Raw genomic sequence first — 20255 nt, 5'->3', positions numbered from 1 at the left:
TCACTTTCAACCATATTATCATTATTAAAGTCTTTAACTCACATTCCCTTAAATCTCAACAAATCCTAAACCTCAATACATCACCATCATCATTATCTTCACCTAAGCTTAGAATAAATCTATCTTCATAAAACGGCTTTGAGGTGAACTCACCATTGTTATTGATGTTTGAGATCCTATTAACCTCGAGAATTTATCATTTTTGTTTCGTGATTTAAACTACAAAGCATTTTGAAAAAAATATGAAAACGAAAGCTCACCTAAATCTCTTGGTCTATATTTTCTTCTTCTTATTTTTTTAATTTATAAAAGCAATTAATTTTATTCAAAACAAGAAATATCTCAATTACAATAAAGATTTATAATCAGAATCGTAAATTAAATATATAATTAGTAATTTTCTATAATCATTTAAACGAAATTAGCAACTTAAGATCACATAAGGACCATACAAGGAAAGATTAAAACTTAATTAAGAAACTCAAACAAAGACAAATACAAATAGATCTGATCGCATCGTTAAACGAACTACAAAAGGGAATCAAGCTACTCAAAGACCACTGACAAACAACAAATCAGACTTGAGCGACGTGAAAAGCTATCCACGAACGCATAACGGGTATCAAAATCCAATTCGAAAGTCCAAAGCAGGGAAGATCAAAATTATAACAGATAGGCGCCATTTTGATCAATCGTGGCGATGTCAAATTAACCCTTAAAAAAGATAAGTGAAAACAACGGTCAAATGACCTAAAAACGTGTCAAAAGACAGAAGAAAACGTGTCATAAAGGCATATGAAAATGTGTCATATAAGTAAACTTATTGAAAATAAAAAAAAAGACAATAAATAATATTGGTAATTAACTTTAAAATTGGTGCCGCTTATTAGTAGAGATGAAAAAATGGGATAAATGCTTATGTGACAAGCAACGCAGAAAAGAATAGGTAGCAAATTCTAATTAATTTCCATATGAATATTAATTATAGAGCTTATTTATCTGTTATCACTGTGAGGAAATATCCCTAATTCTCACCTCTACCAAATGTGACGGCTCCTATATTAAAGCATTCAAAAAGGAGATTCTTGATGCTGATAGTGTGGCCTTTTCATAGTCTTGTTTCCACTGTTTTCTGATAGTTGAAGAAGACTATTTACTTGGGAACACGTTCAAATGGATGATAGTTTATACGAGTTGTTCGAAGAAGGTGAATTTGGACCCGGTGGAGATGATCTCTTTTCTTTTTTCGAGAGTTTTGATGGTACGCAGAATTTTCACCCTTCACTCCTCTGGAAGAAACGGCCGCCGCTAGCAACCCGAAAGACGGTGAAGAAACTACGATGTTGGTGACCCAGAACTCATAGGAGCCTGAGCATGAACCCAAAAGCAAGAAGCTGAAGTTTTCTTCTTCTGAGGAAACAAACCAGATGGGCAACAAAGAATGTCTCATATCACGGTTGAACGCAACCGGAGGAAGCAAATGAACGAGCACTTATCCGTGCACAGATCGTTGATGCCTTGCTTCTATGTGAAAAGAATAAGCCACTTTGTCTTCATCAATCACCTGTCTTATTATTTCAACCCTTTTACTTCTTATATATGTTAGGATGATCAAGCATCGATTATCGGGGGTGTTGTGGATAATATCAACGAGTTGCAGCAAGTTCTTCAATCCCTCGAGGCCAAGAAACAAAGAAAAGTTATCAACGAAGTGTTAAGCCCTAGGGTAGTTTCAAGTCCAAGACCCTCCCCTCTCAGCCCTCGGAAACCACCTTTAAGTCCACGGCTTAACTTGCCGATTAGCCCGAGAACCCCTCAACCAGGTAACCTTACAAGCCACGGTTGCACTAAGGTTACCGCTCTCCATGACCACTCCTCTCTAACCCTCCCCTTCTTCTTCTTCAACTTCCTCTTTAGACAATGTTAACCAGCTCGTTGCAAACTCAAAGTCCCACATCGCGGTGTTGAAGTGAAATTTTCAGGCCCTAGTCTTACTCTAAAGACGGTATCTCCTCCGATTCCTGGTCAGGCTGTGAAGATAATATCAGCTCTTGAAGACACCTCAATGGAAATCCTCAGTGTCAACATTAACACCATTGATGATATCATGCTTAATTCCTACACCATCAAGGTAAAACTTTACCACTTCTGGTTAGTTCTAGTAAAGTAAATTTTCATTTTCTACAAGTTGGTAACTTTCGTTTACAATATTTTTTAGCTCCATGTAAGGGCATACATGTTTGTCGCTACAGCTTCCTGATTCTTTGTGTTTCTCTTTACTGCACTTCATCGGGACCTAATAAACCAGACCATGTTTGGGTTCGAATGATTCCTTCATCATTGTAAAAGAGCATTAGGAGTTAATAATCCACTGTAAAATTAAGAGAGAAAACCAATGATAATAATTCAAAAGGAATCAGTGCAGACTGGCGTTGGTGTACTGGCAACGGTACCGACAGTAAAAAGTTCAGTTACCATAAGTGTAATAACCATTTTTTAGAAAACAATTAAATATTATTTTAAAAAAATAATCATAACTTTTATTTGAAAAAATAATGATTTTGAATTAATTTGAATTAAATAGAAAGGAAGTCGCCATCGACTTTTGAGTTAGGTAGGTCGAATACCTAAAAACGTATTTTAAAATTTTTTTAAGAAAAATCATTTTTAAGACACAAAAAATCTGGTCTGCGATTACAAAGATTCGATGTAATGAGTCCGGGAGTCGATTATACGTCGGGAAGGATTATCACCCCCACAGCGCCCAAAATTGGTACTTAGCCGCTTACACTTTGTCGTAAATGGTGGAATTCATGAATCGGATATAAAGTTAAAATATGATCTGCTTATCGAACATTGATTAACTTGCTTTTTATTAATTAATTAGAGGAAATTCTTTAACTCGAAAAGAAATTTAGAAATTAGCAATCCTCCATCGGGAAAGCTAACTCGACTATTTCTTATCAGTAAAAGAATATTATCTCCTCATTGATTTTAAAAAAACGAATCGAATATAAAATGAAAATCGATCTTTGCATAAAATAAATCACTATTTAGTAGCATGCATCGCATTGTTCAACTTAAATAAAAAGAATTAATTAGCAAAATAAAATCAATTTTATTTCAAGTTCACATTTGTTCGAATGTCATATCGGATTGCACCACTTCGATCAAGCGATGTTTTCCACGCCCATTCTACAAATCGTTGTTCTTGAAAATAATCGAATAGTATATCCCTAAATAAGGAAATAATATAGGAATAAATACAATTGTAAATGTAAAAATAAAATATTTACAACACATAAGTCAAATAATATTTATTTAATGTTAAATAAATACATAATATGCTAAATGTGTAAATTCATAAGGGACTAAATCAAAACAATTAAACAAATTTACACATCAAAATATAAATAGCAAAATAAACATATTTGAAAATTTAAGGGACCAAACTGGAAAAAAATAGACATTCAAAGGACTAAAATATCAAAAATAGAAATTTAAAGGATTGAACCATAAACATACATAAACCAGAGCTAAAAACGAAAATATTAAACAGTACAGGTACTAGAAATGAAAATAACCCATAAATCATATTAAAGACCAAAATAAAAAGAGCATAAACATAAAGAACCAACATGATATGGTCACACCTACCCCAATCCGGAAGTCATGCCACAAGGTCCCATTACTAGGTCAAGGGCCAAACAATTCAGGAAGTTCTCCTAACTAAGTGTCTTGAAGCTTTTGATTCATTTGATAACTTAACACCCTCCTATGTTATGTTATATAATGTTTTAATAGTTAAAGAATAATATAGTATGAACACAACATGCACATTGATATTAATCATATTAGGATAGTTTTATAATCATATTAAACATGATTACCTTATATACATCAAGGAAGCATCATTATAATTCGTTTTATTAGATCATATGCATTCATATTAGCTCTTAAGCTTCATGCATTATCTTACACATATTATGAGATGATATATTTAGCTCATGACCTTCAATCATAGCTCACATTACCTTATTATTACATGTCAGCAAGGTAATTAGCTCATAACAACTCAATACCATGGACTTACCTTGTTTCCTTGCACATATAGGTACGTTGGAGTGTGATGCACGATGAGGTAGCTTGGTGGATGATTTGGACGTCCTATGCAGCTCACAAACAGCTCACAAAGTACAAGGTAGCTCATGGAACACTAAGGAAAGCTCAATTCAGCTGGAGGAGCTCAAGGCTAGCTAAACTTAGCTAGTTGAACTATTTGGAACTGAGTTTTCAAAAATGATGTCAATGGTAGCTGAATATAGCAAAATGTGCTGTTATGAAGCTCATAAGGATTCGGCTAGGAAGCTTGTTCACAAACAGCCCATGCTTGTTAACTAGCTCCACACTCAAGCTAGCTTGGTAGGAGACACATGCACGCCCAAGATGGAGCACATGACCAGCCATCATTCCATGCACAAGGCAGCACCACAAGGCTCCCTAGATCACCCATGTGCATGCCATATGACCAGCCCCATGTGCCTGCATGTGGACTCATTTAGGCGCCAAAATGAATAGCCATTTAACCATTCGGCCAAGCATCATCTCCTCTCCCATTTGGCACCAATTTGAAGGGATACAAGTGTTATTCGGCCAAGGATCATTTCCCTCCATCAAGGGCCGAACCATCATCTCTTTTAGCATTTAAATTATGTCTTTATAGGGAGATACATGGGCTGGCCGAACCATTATGTCTCTATTCGGCCATGCCCCTCCATTTACTATAAATAGGAAAGCATATCTCAATTGTACTCAGACCATTTTTGATTAATATAAGTGAGATTATTCTCTTCCTTAAGTCCTGGTGACTTTTATTGACTTATAAAGTATTTTAATACTTGTGGCGTCAACCCTTTCTGTTCACCTTGATACTTCTAGTTCCTAGTTCTTATAACTAGTGGGTCAAAGTCCTTAACACCACCCTTGAAGAAGCAATATAAAGTCTAGGTCTTTGCTCTCTATAGCATTGATTATTCTTTGAGACTTCTTCAAGATACTATCCTCACTACCATCCCTTTTGTTTCATCACCATAACCATAGCCAAATTAACCATCTTCCGCTTCTATCATTTATTATTTAAATAGTCTACCTATTTCACCCATACGTTTACTACCTTAACCATCTCTTTTGAGCCATTCACTTGTACTGGTTGTTTGCTTCCTTCCTAGATCCACAATCAATTTTTTAAGGTACAAGTGCCTATACATCAAGCAGTAATCGGAGCTTTGGTGGAAGAAAGCAACGTGCAACAACAACAAAAAGAAAAATACAAAAAGAAGTGCAAAGTCAAAGAAATCAAGAAAAATCAGAAAACAAAGTGAAGCACTCAAAAGAAAGAAAAATCTAGCACTCAAAAAGAAGAAAAGAAAAGAAAAGAAAGAAGTTGAAGCACTCATCAACAATTCTCATCACCAAGCAAGTCGAGTAAGCCATTTAAATTGATTATGGTGATAGAAGATTGTAAAGTGACTTGTGTAAGTAACCCCTTTTGTTCTTTTCTTTCTATTTCTAAGCCACCCTTTCATTATATTTTGCTTTCCATTCCTACTAACCCTTTTTCAGCCAACGCCAAACAAGTAAAATTTACTTGATATAGTCTTGAGTAAAGTTCTCTAGAACTTGAGACAAGAGAATCGAGAGGAAAAAGGCTGGAGAGTGTGTGAGATCAGAAGAGGACAAGTAAAAGCCATTAAGTCCTAGAGTTACAAACACGAGCAGATGAGCAGATTGAGTGACATTCAAGTTTCCTTGGAATTACTCGCGAGGCTTTGTGAGAGTATATTCTGGTAAGGTCCTACACATATTTCATTTTTCCTTATTTGCTAACATGTCTCTTCCATCCAACATCTTTGTAGTCAAAAGGACTTTGAACATTCAAAGTCAAGAGGATGAACAAAGAGAGAACATATTCCATACCAAATGTCACGTGGGAGATAAAATTTGCGTGGTGGTCATTGATGGAGGAAGTTGTACAAACATAGAAAGTACTCACATGGTGGAAAGGTTTGGTCTCCAGACTTCCAAGCATCCTCATCCTTACAAACTTCAATGGCTCAATGGTGTGGGTGAAGCCAAGGTAACCAAACAAGTTGTTGTACCTTTTCAATTGGAAGTTACCAAGATGAAGTCCTTTGTGATGTGGTGCCCATGAGTGCAAGCCACCTTATACTCGGGCGTCCTTGGCAATATGATAAGAAGGCTACCCATGACGGATTCTCTAACAAGTACTCTTTCCAGCATCAAGGGAGGAAAATCATATTAGCATCAATGCTTCCAAGCCAAGTTCATGAATGTCAAGTAACCCTCAAGTCACGCATAAAAGAATGGGAGAAAGAAAAGAAAGCCAAAGAAACTCATACTTAGAAAATTAGTATATATGCCAGCAGAGGAGATGTTCGGAAACATTTATCGACTAAGAAGGCCCTACTTATACTTATGTATAAGGAAATTTTTCTACTAACTAACCCTCCTAAAGGCTTGCCTTCTTCTATTTCTAATCTTTTGCAGGAGTTTGAGGATATGTTCCCTGAAGAAGTTCCCGAAGGATTACCACCAATTAGAGGAATTGAACATCAAATTGATTTTATTCCTGGAGCCACTATCCCTAATATACCAGCATACAAGAGTAATCCCGATGAAACAAAGGAATTACAAAGACAAATCAAAGAACTCCTAGACAAAGGTTATATTCGGGGAAAGTTTAAGCCCTTGTGTTGTACCCGTTTTGTTGGTACCAAAGAAAGATGGAACTTGGAGAATGTGCGTGGATTGTAGGGCTGTGAACTAAATCACTATCAAATATAGACACCCTATCCCTCGATTGGATGACATGCTTGATGAACTCAGTGGAGCCATCATCTTCTCCAAAATTGACTTGAAAAGTGGTTACCATCAGATTAGAATGAAGGAAGGTGATGAGTGGAAAACTCCATTCAAGACTAAACAAGGTTTTTATGAATGGTTAGTCATGACTTTATGCGTTTGATGAACCATGTCCTACGGCCTTACATTGGTAAGTTTTGTGTTGTTTATTTTGATGATATTTTGATATACAGTAAGTCTCTGAAAGATCATGTTGAACATTTACGTTCCATTCTTAGCACTTTGAGAGAAGAGCACTTATATGCTAATCTCAAGAAGTGTGCTTTTTGAACTAATCAAGTTACTTTCTTAGGCTTCATTGTAAGTTCACAGGGGTTGTCAGTGGATCCAGAAAAGATTAAGGCAATACAAGAATGGCCAAAGCCGGTCAATGTCAGCCAAGTCTGGAGTTTCCATGGATTAACCAGTTTTTATAAAAGGTTTGTACCAAATTTCAGTTCTATTGCCGCCCCTTTAACAGGGATTATTAAGAAGAATTCGAACTTCTCTTGGGGCAAAGAACAAGATGAAGCATTCAGCAAACTCAAGGGTTGTTTACCAAAGGCTCCACTATTAGCATTGCCGAACTTTGAGAAAACATTTGAAGTTGAATGTGATGCCTCTGGAATTGGGATTGGTGCTGTTTTAAGTCAAGAAGGAAAGCCCATCGCCTACTTTAGTGAAAAACTAAATGGTGCAACTTTGAACTATCCAACATATGACAAAGAAATGTACGCACTCATTCGAACCTTGGAGACTTGTCAACACTACTTATTGCCAAAAGAATTCGTATCCACACTGACCATGAGGCGTTAAAGCATATCAAAGGAAACAAAACTCAATAGGAGACATTCCAAATGGGTGAATTCCTTGAGTCTTTTCCTTATGTCATACATTATAAGAAAGGAAATGACAATATTGTGGCATATACTCTTTCATGCAGGTATGTCTTACTTAACACTTTGGATTCTAAACTTCTTGGTTTTTCAATCATTAAGGAACATTATGCTACTGATTTGGACTTTGGAGAAAGGTATAAGTTATGTGAAACAGGTGCTCATGATAAATATTATCGGCATGACGGATATCTTTTCAAAGAGGGATGACTATGTATTCCACAAGGTTCCATAAGAGAAGTGCTAATCAAACAAGCGTATGAAGGAGGACTTATGGGACACTTTGGTGTTGAAAAGACACTTAGCATTTTGAAGGAACACCTCTTTTGGCCAAAGATGAAAAGGTATGTTGAAAAGGTATGTGAAAGGTGTTTAGTATGTAAAAGGGAAAAATCAAGAGTCATGCCTCATGGATTATACATGCCCTTGCCGATACCAACCATGCCATGGATAGATATCTCAATTGACTTTGTTTTGGGATTACCAAAAACAAGGAGTGGAAAGGATTCAATATTTGTGGTGGTTGATCGATTTTTCAAAATGGCTCATTTTATACCATGTCACAAGACCGATGATGCTATTCATATTGCTAACTTATTCTTCCGAGAAGTGGTAAGGTTACATGGACTTTCTCGAACCATTGTGTCGGACAGAGATGTTAAATTATTAAGCCATTTTTTGGAGAACTTTGTGGAGTAAAATTGGCACAAAACTACTATTCTCTACTACATGCCATCCTCAAACAGATGGACAAACTGAAGTAGTTAATAGAGTTTTATCAAGACTACTAAGATCCATCATCAAGAAGAACATCAAGACTTGGGAAGAATGCCTACCACACGTAGAGTTTGCATACAATCGAACCATTCACTCGGTAACCAAATATTCTCCATTTGAGGTAGTGTATGGTTTCAATCCTTTAACTCCTTTGGACTTACTTCCTTTACCTTGTGATCAAATAGTAAACAAAGATGGAAACAACAAGGCTGAATTTGTTAAAAGACTCCATCAACAAGTCAAGGACAACATTGAAAGAAAGAACGAGACAATATGAACAGCAAGCAAACAAAGGAAGGAAGAAGGTAACTTTTGACGTGGGAGATAGGGTTTGGGTACACTTTAGGAAGGAAAGATTCCCAAACCAAAGGAAGTCTAAACTACTACCCCGAGGAGATGGCCCATTTTAGATTGTAGAAAAGATCAATGACAATGCCTATAAACTCGAATTGCCCAGTGAGTTTGGTGGCGTCAGTGCCTCATTCAACATCATCGACTTATCACACTTTGAGGATGGATATAATTTGGGGACAAATCGCTTAAAAGAAGGGGGGATGATATGGTCACACCTACCCCAGATCCGGAAGTCATGCCACAAGGTCCCATTACTAGGTCAAGGGCCAAACAATTCAGGGAAGTTCTCCTAACTAAGTGTCTTGAAGCTTTTGATTCATTTGATAACTTAACACCCTCCTATGATATGTTATATAATGTTTTAATAGTTAAAGAATAACTTAGTATGAACACAACATGCACATTGATATTTAAGCATATTAGGATAGTTTTATAATCATATTAAACATGATTACCTTATATACATCAAGGCATCATCATTATAATTCGTTTTATTAGATCATATGCATTCATATTAGCTCTTAAGCTTCATGCATTATCTTACACATATTATGAGATGATATATTTAGCTCATGACCTTCAATCATAGCTCACATTACCTTATTCTTACATGACAGCAAGGTAATTAGCTCATAACAACTCAATACCATGGACTTACCTTGTTTTCTTGCACATATAGGTACATTGGAGTGTGATGCACGATGAGGTAGCTTGGTGGATGATTTGGACGTCCTATGAAGCTCACAAAACAGCTCACAAAGTACAAGGCAGCTCATGGAACACTAAGGAAAGCTCAATTCAGCTGGAGGAGCTCAAGGCTAGCTAAACTCAGCTAGTTGGACTATTTGGAGCTGAGTTGTCAAAAATGATGTCAATGGTAGCTGAATATAGCTGAACGTGCTGTTATGAAGCTCATAAGGATTCGACTAGGAAGCTTGTTCACAAACAGCCCATGCTTGCTAACTAGCTCCACACTCAAGCTACCTTGGTAGGAGACACATGCATGCCCAAGATGGAGCACATGACCAGCCACCATTCCATTCACAAGGCTGCACCACAAGGCTCCCTAGATCACCCATGTGCATGCCATATGATCAGCCCCCATGTGCCTTGCATGTGCACTCATTTAGGCGCCAATATGAAGAGCCATTTAACCATTCGGCCAAGCATCATCTCCTCTCCCTTTTGGCGCTAATTTGAAGGGATACAAGTGTTATTCGGCCAAGGATCATTTCCCTCCATCAAGGGCTGAACCATCATCTCTTTTAGCATTTAAATTATGTCTTTATAGGGAGATACATGGGCTGGCCGAACCATTATGCCTCTATTCTGCCATGCCCCTCCATTTACTATAAATAGGAAAGCATATCTCAATTGTGCTTAGACCATTTTTGATTTATATAAGTGAGATTATTCTCTTCCTTAAGTCCTGGTAACTTTTATCGACTTTTCAAGTATTTTAATACTTGTGGCGTCAACCCCTTTCTTTTCACCTTGATACTTCTGGTTCCTAGTTCTTATAACTAGTGGGTCAAAGTCCTTAACACCACCCCTTAAAGAAGAAATATAAAGTCTGAGTCTTTGCTCTCTATAGCATTGGTTCTTCTTTGAGACTTCTTCAAGATACTATCCTCACTACCATCCCTTTTGTTTCATCACCATAACCATAGCCAAATTAACCATCTTCCGCTTATATCATTTATTATTTAAATAGCCACCTATTTCACCCATACGTTTACTACCTTAACCATCTCTTTTGAGCCATTCACTTGTGCATGTTGTTTGCTTCCTTTCTAGATCCACAATCAATTTGTTAAGGTACAAGTGCCTTACATCACAACAATAATTAAACTAAATGCCTAAACAATGACTAAAATAAAAAAAATTACAAATGTCATGGCCAAATTCGAACATCAAGGAAAATATCATAACACACTAAATCAATTACCTAAATAAAAATAACAAAAATTAAAGGTACAATTCGAAACAAACAAATAATATAAAAAGTGACCAGAATAAAACAAAACAAAACATGCAAGCTTAAATCAAAACTAGCAAATAAAATGAATCTAGTGAATGTAAAAACACGCTAAACATACAGGGACTAAACTGAAAATAACCCTAAAAATATATAACATGCATAAAATTGAGAAAATCATAAAAACAATCCCTATAGATGACAATTTTATAAAACATGACAAACTTGGGGATTTAAATTACAATTTCTCCCTAAAGTTTTTTATAAATATCATCATATTTTTTTCTTTTTTCTTTTTTCTTTTTTTCATTTTAAATTTGATTTTAGAGAGAGAGGGTCTCCCATCTCTCTAGAAAACTGGTGATCGGCAGTAGCTTACCACCCGCCGACCGTCGTGCCGTACGTCGCCGCAGCGTAGTCGTACCGCCGCCGATGGCCACCAAATTTCACTGAGAGGTCTATCTCGACCTTCCCATCGTCGATCTGGCCTCCGTTTTGTGAGAATCAACACCATTTATCGTAAAAAAGAAAAAAATCGTTCAATTTTCCTCTCCCCGATTCGTCGCCATCTGTCGTTGGATCTTCCCCATTTTGAGATATGATGTTCGTGGTGGTATATTCTCCCTTCTCACTGTTCAGATTCCCAAACGGAGTTCTCCATCGCCCTGGACGTCGCCAGCCGAATGGGTAATAACCTTTTTCTCCTTAATTTTTCTTGTTTTTTTATTGCAAATATATATATATACTTCGAATGAAAATGAAAGAACAGGAAAATTGTTCTAAACTGTTTTTTTTTGTTTTATTACCGATAAAAGTTATTTCATTGCTTGAAACCATGGGGGGAAACCCTGTTACAAACCATATTTCGAACCAAAAACCCGTACATTTTTTGAAAAACACGAGACCCCTTTTTTCCCGAGACCCCCCCATTTATTTGGTTCTTCCCTAATTTCGAGTCCCCCCTTTTTTTCTCGGTCCCTTTCTACTTTCGTTGTATCCATTTTTATCCCCATTTACGTTTGTGTTACATAAGATGGCTAATGATTTTGAGATAGAGGGCATGGTATGGTTGGATGTTGCAGGCAGTTGGTGGACGGAGAATGGTCTCTTGTGGTAGGGCATGGCATTGGCAGGCAGTTGGTGGTGGCTTCAGGTCGGATTTGGGTCGGGCCTGCGTGATTGAGTGTTGGGCTTCAGGTTGGGCCCTTGGGGTGGCCTATTTGTAACTTAGGTCTGTAAAAAAGTAAGTAATTAATCATAATAATAATTAATAATAATAACATAATAATATAATTAATAATATTTTTGTAGACCCGGACAAAAAATAGGTGTCTACAGCTGCCCCTCTTTTCATATTCTTGTGTTAACAAGAATAGGGCAAAGACGAAAAAGACAACCAGTTTTTGTCCAGTCCTCTTTTTTTTGTTTTGAAATTTGATGTGTTTATTGGTGGGGACAACACTGCTCATACGTGATGAAGATTTTTGGTCGTCTAAGGGTAACACAACTCCTATGTGATGAGGAGATTTGGTCGGTGGATGACACAATTCCTAAGCGACGAGGACTGCAAGCCATTTTTAGGGGGTGATAACATGGTTCTTACGCGATAAGGATGACTGGTTATCTAGGGGTGACACGAATCCTACGTGATGAGGAGGTATGGTTGGTGGATGACATAGTTTCTACATGATGAGGATGACATGCCAACTTTAGGGATGATAACACAGCTCCTACGTGATGAGGACGACTGATTATCTAAGGGTGACACATCTCTTACATGATGAGGAGGTCTGGTCGGGGGATGACACGGTTCCTACGTGATGTGGATGGCATGCCATCTTTAGGGATAATGGTTTCAAGGGAAACCAACTCAATGATGATGCTTCAAGAGAAGCTGTCTTCAGAGAGACAAAATTCATTTCATAGGAAACGATCTCAAATATGGGTGTTTCAAGAGAAACTGTCTCAAGGGAGACAAAACTTGTTTCCAGGGAAACAAACTCAAAGATTTTTCAAGAGAAACAATTTCAAAGTTTGTCTTAAGGAAGACTGTCTCAAGTGAGACAAAGTTTGTTTTGAGAAAAACAATCTCAAGTGAGACAAAGTTTGTTTTGAGAAAAACAATCTCAAGTGAGATCAACTTTGTTTCAAGTGAAACAAACTCAAAATTTGTATCTCAAAGGAAAAATGTCTCAATCGAGATGAAATTTGTTTTGAGAGAAATTGTCTCGAGCGAGACAAAATTTGTTTTTAGATAAAACTATCTCACGCGAGACGATATTTTGTTACGAGAGAAACAATTTCAGAGACGATAAACAGTCTGCTTGTTCCTGCATGTGAAGGAAAGGCCTTCAGAAGATCTAATCGTTCAAATCAAGATGTTGAATCCCCAAAGATACCCCAACATTCGATATTGAATATCCAAAGATGCCCCCATCATTCATCGTTTCTTACTTCAACACTGATTTTAAGCATGAGCTTTGTGTCTAAGAGCCATATGTCAACTACCAAGATCCACTCCATAGTGATTGTCTTGTTTAAAAAATGTTTTTATTTTTCTTTTATTTTCAAGAGTCTTAAAAATATCAATTAAAAGATTTTTGAAAAATGTTTAATCAAAAGTTTGAAAATATTGCCCCTTTATAGGTTTCACAATTGAAGTAAATCATAAAACAAGAGTTCATTGGATATCAAAGAATTAATTACTCTTTTAATCCTTCAATAAAGTATAGCTATTTGACAAGTGTCGAGATTATTTCTATCTTTGAGGTATGGTAAAGTAAGGAGAGGATAAAATGTCTCAGGTTGTTATTTTTTGTCAAAGGTTTGGCCTTCTTATTTCTTTGACGTTCACTGATCTAATGGAGTAGCTTCTATGCTCATCTACTGGAAGTGTTCTCTGACTCCCAGCTCTCATGATCACACTCGAGTTGTGCAATGCCTTATCAAGGGATTTGTACGATCGCCTCCTATGCAATAGTTGTACAGTCTTCATATTCGAGCTGCCTTTTCAGGTTTTCAACTCGAATCCTCCTTTGGTTTCAAAACATTATTCAAAATTTATGTCCTGAACCCCTTTTATTATTTTTTATCTATCACGCATTAAAGATTTTAGAAAACCTTTTGCAAATAATAGATTAATCCTGATGAGTGGGATGAGATCTGAAGATAGTCTCTTCTGTTTATAAATCCATGCATGACTAGAATGGACTTTTAAGACGCGTAATGTAGGCCATGGTTCACGGTTATGAAAGAAAGGGTAAATAGGCCCAAAAAAGTGTTTAAGGGTAATTGAACCAAGGATCAATTCATTTTGATGCCTTCAATCTTATCTTGCTCAATTTGGATCTACTCATATATTTCCTTTATTTCCTCTGGATGCTATATGGCCTTCTAGTGAAGTGATTCTGGAATGATTGCGCTTGATCAATCTCAAGGTTTAAACTCAATACATCATTTGAATCGGGGGAGTCTTTGTACGTGTTTATTGTCCTCTTTTTTTTTGTTTTCCTTTTGCTTTGCTTTTTTTTCTTTGCTTATTTTCTCTTTTCTTCTTTTGATCTCTACACTTTGCATTCAGTTCACCTTGGTTAGGGTTGAATCAGAAGAAAATAAAATTTAGACTTAAATAGGGACACAAGGGATATATATTTTCTCCTTTTGTGAAGGGATAATGAAAGAAAATCGTTCATCATTTCATACATAGAAGTCTTTGCAGAAGAGATATCCCCAGAGGGATAGATTTTCAGGATTACTTTTATTCACATGAAAACAATGTAATTAATGCATGATTGAATTATTTCGAATTAATTTCCTTTTTCTGCTTCTTGCTCTCAGCATGTCTCTATGTTCAGGATCCCTTTCAGAAAATTGATGCGAGATGCCCCAAGTCGTATCTTATTGTAGGAAGGTTCATGTTCAAGTGAACAATCTTATACTCAATGCCTTTTTGGTTTTATTGGTAGGAAAAATGCTGGTTTTGCGTCTAAGAAGACGATGGTGACTTTATTGGCTCAAAGAAAGGTATGTGTATGCCTTTTGTGTCTCAACAAAGATAAAGGTAATATTTCAAAGTCTCAAAGATGGATAATGCCAAAATTTGGTCTTTTGGTAGTGACCATGAATTATTTTGGGTAAAGAATCAAGAGATTTTTATTTCTGTTTTTAGATGGTATAAGAAAGGTCTAATATTGTCATATGTCAAAAATCTATAATCCTTGAAGAATTAAGAGAATTCGTAATTCATTTGATATTCGAAGAACTACAAGATTAAAACTCATTCAATTATTCAACCTTAGAAGGTAGCATAAATTCAGTCATTAAGATTAAAAATATTTTAGCATATATTAAAGACAGAACAAAAACGAATTCAAACAGAACAATACTCTCAATGAAAATGGTAGATGCAATGCCCCCATCATTCTTCAATTGTCCATGCCCCTGAATCCATTAGATTATGGATCTTGCGATTCAGTGTCTTGCAATTCTCAACGGAATAAATCGAGCTTCCTATGTGATAGCTGCATACGATATCAACATAATAGACCTCAGGAAATAGGGACTCTTTTGGCAGATCATCCTGGAAGGCTCAACTCTATGACCAGCTGAATAGGCTTCCACTGTACCGATCTCAACTTCTTCCTTTAATTTGTTCGAATATTGCTTCTATTCTCAAAGTGATTAGGACCGCTTCCATCAAATTCCCCATGAATTAATTCCAAGTTTTATGAATGATGTATGTAAAAATGTTTGAATGAATGCCATGCAGATGCAAAAATGTTGATCCCAACGATGAATATCGTAGAATAATTTTCACCAGAGATAAAAGCCTTTACATTACAAGACAATCCAATTTATAGACATGACTTCGCTTAGATGTTGAGTCTGAAGTGGATCATTGCTTCGTCTCGAATCTTAGTCCTTGAAAAAGATGCCCCTTAAGCGCTCTGTAACCTAACTCCGTTACTGCCCCGGCGGTGCTGAAGTTAATGCGTCACTCTTTGGTGATTAGCGTTGGAATGATCATAGATAAGAATCTATTGATGGATTACTTTTGGGATCAGTGGATCATCTTTCCAGTCTCAAATGATGTACGATCTTCGAGCAAGCCTCATTCTGGTACTCTAAACTTCTTTTAGCCCTCAGCACATGTATGTGTACGCGACTACTTAATTGAAACATTTTATCTCTTCTTGAGAAAATTTTCACTTGAGTATCCCCTTGCGGATCAATACATTTCACATTATGTCATGACGATGCAATGCAATGCAAAGAATGATGAAAAATGACACAAACAAAAGAAAAAAAATAAGTTAGTAAATGTAAGATAATCAATAGAATTAAAAGATATTATTTACAGGTAAATATAACACCTACCCAATCATGATATCTACCAGAGCATGCTTTTATTAGATAACGATCCTACCCAAGCATGCTTTCTACCCAAAATGATTATTTTTAAGGAAATGATCATAACCGTATGGTATCTAGTTCAAATGCTTTTGCTCAACAAAATTTAAAGCAAAAGGAAAGGTTCAGAAACACTCCTCCTTTTTATACGCCTATTTTAGGTACCTGCTGACGGACAGAGGTTCGATATAACTATACCTAAGGTGACCGTTCTACAGTTCACTATATGCATGGTCTCGGCTCTAACAGAAAAAGGGTACTCGAATTGTCCTTGATGTCGGTGCCCCCTTGGGCTACCAAGCCCTCGATCCTCACCCATTACAAGTTTCGAACAGAATGAGTTCAATTCGAGGGGAATCACTCCTTACACCCATACGAGGAATAAATCCCTACGAAGGTATAAGGTATGTATCCCATGGGTTATTTACTAAAACTCATACGAAGAATAAATTCTTATGAAAATAAAGCTTTCACCCCGACTAATTTGGATCAAAGCTCGTGTATAGAGCTTATGTTATGCAAATGCACGTGATGTGTGTGAGGAGAAACGTACTTACCTTTGACTCAAAAAATGGAAAAAGAAAAAAAACTCGACAAAAACTTGGACAGAGCTGAAAGCAAAAATTCAAATGTTAGTATGACAATTAAAAACTTCAATAAATGAATCATAAGTTAACTAACGACTCGAACTCATAATTTCTACCACAACGACAACGTGTAAGCGACTTATAGCATGACTCTATAAAAAAACGTCCCCAACAGAGTCGCTAAGCTGTCATAACCATTTTTTAAAAAACAATTAAATATTATTTAAAAAAAACAATTATGACTTTTATTTGGAAAAATTGGTGATTTTGAATTAATTTGAATTAAATGGAAAGGGAGTTTCCATCGACCTTTGAGTTAGGTACGGTGAATACCTAACAATGTCTTTCAAAACAATTTTAAGAAAAAATTGTTTTTAAGACAAAAAAACTGGTATGCGATTACAAAGATTCGATGTAATGAGTCTGGGAGTTGATTACACGTGGGGAAGGATTAGCACCCCCACAACACCCAAAATTGGTACTTAGTCGTTTACAACTTGTTGTAAATGGTGGAATTCATGAATCAAATATAAAGTTAAAATATGATCCGTGTATCGAACATTGATTAACTTGCTTCGAATTAATTAATTAAAGGAAATTCTTTAACTCAAAAAGAAATCTCGAAATTAGCAATCCTCCATTGGGAAAGCTAACTCGACTATTTTTTATCAGTAAAACAATATTACCTCCTCATTGATTTTAAAAAAATGAATCGAATATAAAATGAAAATCGATCTTTGCATAAAATAAATCACTATTTAGTAACATGCATCGCATTGTTCAACTTAAAATAAAAAAATTAATTAGCAAAATAAAATCAATTTTATTTCAAGTTCACATTCATTAAATGTCGTATCAGATTACACTACTTCGATCAAGCGTTGTTTTCCACGCCCATTCTACAAATCGTTGTTCTTGAAAATATTTGAATAATATATCACTAAATAAGGAAATAATATGGGAATAATACAATTGTAAATGTAAAAATAAAATATTTACAACACATAAGTCAAATAATATGTATTTAATGTTAAATAAATACATAATATGCTAAATGTGCAAATTCATAAGGGACTAAATCAAAACAATAAAAAAATTTACACATCAAAATATAAATAGAAAAATAAACATATTTGAAAATTTAAGGGACCAAACTGAGAAACAAATAGACATTCAAAGGACTAAAATAACAAAAACATAAATTTAAAGGACTGGACCATAAATATAAATAAACTACAGCTAAAAATGAAAATATTAAACAATACATGTACTAGAAATGAAAATAACCCATAAATTATATTTGGGACCAAATTAAAAAGAACAGAAACACAAAGGACCAAACAATAATTAAACTAAATGCCCAAACAGTGACTAAAATAATTTTTTTTACAAATGTCATGATCAAATTCAAACATCAAGGAAAATATCATAACACACTAAATCAATGACCTAAATAAAAATAATAAAGATTAAAGGAACAATTCGAAACAAACAAATAATATAACAAGTGACCAGAATAAAATAAAACAAAATATGGAGGCTTAATCAAAACTAGCAAATAAAATGAATCTAATGATCTAAATGTAAAAACATGCTAAACATATAGGGACTAAACTGAAAATAACCCTTAAAATATATAACATGCATACAAATGGAAAAATCACAAAAACAGTCCCTACAGATGACCATTTTACAAAATATGCCAAACTTAGGAGATTTAAAGTGCAATTTCTCCCTAAATTTTCTATAAATATCATCATATTTTTCTTTCTTTTTTTATTTTCATTTTAAATTTGATTTTAGAGAGAGAGGGTCTCCTATCTCTCTAGAAAATCGACGATCGTCGGTAGTTTACCACCCGCCGGCAGCCGCCATCGTCACCTGTGGCCGATGAACACCAAATTTCACTAAAAGGTCCGTCTCAGCCTCCCGTCGCCGATCTGGGCTCTGTTTTGCGAGAATCGGCATCATTTGTCGCAAAAAAAAACAAAAATTGTTTAGTTTTCCTCTCCCCGATCTGTCACCGTCCGTTGTTGGATTGTCCCTATTTTGAGATATGTTGTTCATAGTGGTATATTCTCCCTTCTCACTCTCCAGATTCCCAAACGGATCCCTCCATCGCCCTGGACGTCGCCGGTTGAATGGGTAATAACCCTTTTCTCCTGATTTTTTCTTGCATATATATATATATATATACTTCGAATGAAAATGAAAGAACAAAAAAAAAATTGTTCTAAACTGGGTTTTTTGTTTTATTACCGATAAAAATTGTTTCATTGCTTGAAACCACGGGGAAAACCCCCTGTTACAAACCATATTTCCAACCGAAAACCCTTACATTGTTTGGAAAACCCGAGAGCCTTTGTTTCCTAAGACCCCATTTTTTCTGTTCCTCCCTGATTTCGAGTCCCCCTCTTTTTTTTCGATCCCTCTATGCTTTCTTTGTATCCGTTTTTATCCCCATTTACGTGTTTGTTACATAAGATGGCTAATGATTTTGAGATGGTAGGGCATGGTGGGGTTGGTTGTTGTAGACAGTTGGTGGATTGGGAATGATCTCCTGTGGCAGGGCATGGTGGGGTTGGCTGTTGTAGACAGTTGGTGGATGGGGAATGGTCTCCTGTGGCAGGGCATGGCATTGACAGGCAATTGGTGGTGGCTTTGGGTCGAATCCTGAGTCAAATCTACTGGATTGAGTGTTGGGTTTTTGGTTGGGCCCTTGGAGTGGCCTGTAAAAAAAGTAAGTAATTAATAATAATAATAAATAATAATAAATAATAATATAATTAATAATATTTTTATAGACCCGGTTAAAAAACGAGTGTTTGCAATAAATCTTGAAAAACGTGATGGATCACTGAAAACTTGGGTATCTTTGAAGTCATTAGTGGCATTCATGATATGACCATACGTGTCTTTGCATTTACATTTTCCATTTTTGGTTTCACCGTGTCAAATTTACTGAGATTTACTGAAACTGTACTTTTTTTTGTTGTTGGATGAAACAGATTGGAATTGAATGCCAACTGAGTGCAGAAGAACTCGCACACCAAAACCAGAAAACATTCAGCTAATCAGCAGAGTCTTCCTCATAATATTTTAATTTTTAGAAAAATGGAGAATGGGAAGCCATGCCAGTTATATATATATATGACATGCATTTACCAGCTTCATTTCTATTAACAAAGTAATGTAATATTATTAGTTTGGTGATCATGATGACTTGCATTGCATTAGCTAGTGGATATCACCCTTGTAATTTTGCAGTCCAAAAGCTTAATTAGTTTGCATGTATGGACTTACCTTGTCCATTTGTTTAATTTAATTTATGCA

The 20255-nt window shown here is 35.8% G+C and overlaps 1 pseudogene; it reads left to right on the top strand.

The window, feature by feature from the left end:
* Positions 1-1173: 1173 nt before the first annotated feature.
* LOC120157385 lies at positions 1174-20035 on the top strand (annotated as a pseudogene).
* The last annotated feature ends 220 nt before the right edge of the window (positions 20036-20255 follow it).

This window comes from Hibiscus syriacus, unplaced genomic scaffold (genome assembly GCF_006381635.1).
Source record: "Hibiscus syriacus cultivar Baekdansim isolate YM2019G1 unplaced genomic scaffold, ASM638163v2 tig00111253_pilon, whole genome shotgun sequence".
Taxonomy (NCBI): domain Eukaryota; kingdom Viridiplantae; phylum Streptophyta; class Magnoliopsida; order Malvales; family Malvaceae; genus Hibiscus; species Hibiscus syriacus.
Note: the sequence above shows the minus strand (reverse complement) of the source record. Positions and strands in the feature narration are given on the sequence as shown.